The sequence below is a fragment of the Streptopelia decaocto genome (assembly GCF_964273445.1).
Source record: "Streptopelia decaocto genome assembly, chromosome: 1".
NCBI classification, from domain to species: domain Eukaryota; kingdom Metazoa; phylum Chordata; class Aves; order Columbiformes; family Columbidae; genus Streptopelia; species Streptopelia decaocto.
Window position 1 is genome coordinate 96,127,764 of NC_138663.1, and position 2,209 is coordinate 96,129,972.

Consider the following 2,209-nt stretch of genomic DNA (forward strand, 5'->3'; position numbering starts at 1 on the left):
GTTCCAGCCCTCTGATCATTTTTGTGTTGCTCCTCTGGCCCTTTTCCAACAGGTCCATGTCTTTCCTGTACTGAGGACTCCAGAGCTGGACACAGGACTCCAGGTGGGGTCTCACCAGAGCACAGCAGAGGGGCAGAATCACCTCCCTCAGTCTGCTGGCCATGCTCCTTTTGATGCAGCCCAAGATATGATTTGCCTTCTGGGCTGCAAGTGCACATTGCCAGCTCATGTCCAGTCTTTCATCCCCAGTACCTCCAAGTCCTCCTCTGCAGGTCTGCTCTAAATCCCTTCATCCACCTGCCCACATTGATACTGGGGGTTGCCCTGACCCAGGTGCAGGACATGGTACTTGGCCTTGTTGAACCTCATGAAGTTCGCATGGGCCCTCTTCTTGAGCTTGTCCAGGTCCCTCTGGATACCATCCCCTCCCTCAGGCGTGTCAACTGTACCACTCAGCTTGGTGTCAGCGATGGGCAAGTGTGCATCCTGGCTTGTTTGGGTGCTCAAAGTTATATGCCTTGAAAAGCTTTTCTGCAGGTTGCCTGAGTAGGCAATCATGGCAGGGCCCCCTACATACTCAGGCCTGGTCTCCATCAGTAATTTCTGCTAATTTTGTTGTATGCTGAGAGTGAAATTTTACAACTAATGGCCAAAATTCTGTTGGAAATTATACCGATTCTTTCTAAAACTAAGTCTTGAAATAGTTCTAGCTGGAGGGCATTAGTTCACACACACCTTTTACTATTGCTTTCACTTTTAATGGATGATTCCTGCAAAAGTAAATAAAGCCAAACATTATTTTTTTAAAATAGATGACTGGTGAACCACGAAGTTGCAATAGCTGAGGTGTCTGAAACCACTGCTTACACATGAATGTACTTTGCAGGATTTCAAAATGAGAGCGTGTCTCCCAGAGGGCGTGTTGTGAGAACAGGATGTGCCAGGTGCAGCCTTTGTTTTTACTGTAGTAGGATATACCATGTATTTTGTCACTACACCTTTTTTTTTTTTTTGCACATCAAAAGATACAAAGTAAATTGTGTGCTATTTTGTATGGTAAATCATAATACAGATACAGTGAAGTGACTCCTATGCCTACACAGGTTCAGGCACACAGTGTTACAGGCCTGCATTTTGGATGTAATTAATAAAAGGCTGTGGGTGCATATTCTCATGCAGGCACACACAGCTTAGTGTGGTGTTTTTCTTTTCAATAAAAAGCTCATAACTGCATGCTAATATTCTCATAGCACAACAAAATATGCACGAGGCTGGGATTTTTTTCCCCATAACTTTTTCTACTGAGTAAAAAAGAACATACTCTGGGACTCTGAAATGTCAACTTGAAAAATTAAGGCAAAACATACATCACTTTTGTTATAGGAGACTATTCAGTCAATACTTGTCCTGTCCCATTCACCCTGGGAGCTCAGAATTGACTGGGAAAATGGTTCTCCCTTTAGCACTGTGCTTTTCCTTCTGTTTCTGCACTTTTTTTCTTTTCTGTTCTTTATCTAATCTCATATTCTGCTATCCACTTTCCTAAGAGCTCACAAATTAAGTGGGCTAAAAAGAAGGATGATGTTCTTGAACCAAATGTAGTGCCCCCACATTTCATCTCCAATTATAATCACAAATGAAACTTCTGCTTTTATACAACTGCCTTTTTCCAGAAACCCCACACAGAGCAGAGCAGTCTGTCTTGACTCTCTCGAGAACCTGCTGCTCCAGTTCTCCTGTTTCCAATCTTGACTACGCCATTGCAGTAGCAGCTTCCAGGCTTCATTAGAGAATATTTCCTTATTTACAGTAGAGAGTGTAACATAAAATGATATTAAAATAGATGGTGATTTGCAGTAACTTCCTGAAACAGGGGCAAAGCAATGTGTGCTGGTCTAAACCCCAGACTATTCAAATTGCACCAAGTATGAAGAAACTGTGATTTCTCAGCAATGCGAATACTGGTGGAGGGCTGTGTACACCATTTGCAGCTGGAGACTTGTTTCGGAGGACACTACAGGTGTTGGGCAGCCACAGTATCACTGCTGTCAAATGATGCTGGAATGTTCTGGCATTATTTTATTCAAGTTCAAAATAAACACAATCAATCTCTTCCCCTTTTTAAAAGTAACTTCAGAAAGCTGACAGAGCATTTCTTCTTTATGATACTGATAGGAAACTGAGAATGTATTTGCATAATTACAAAACA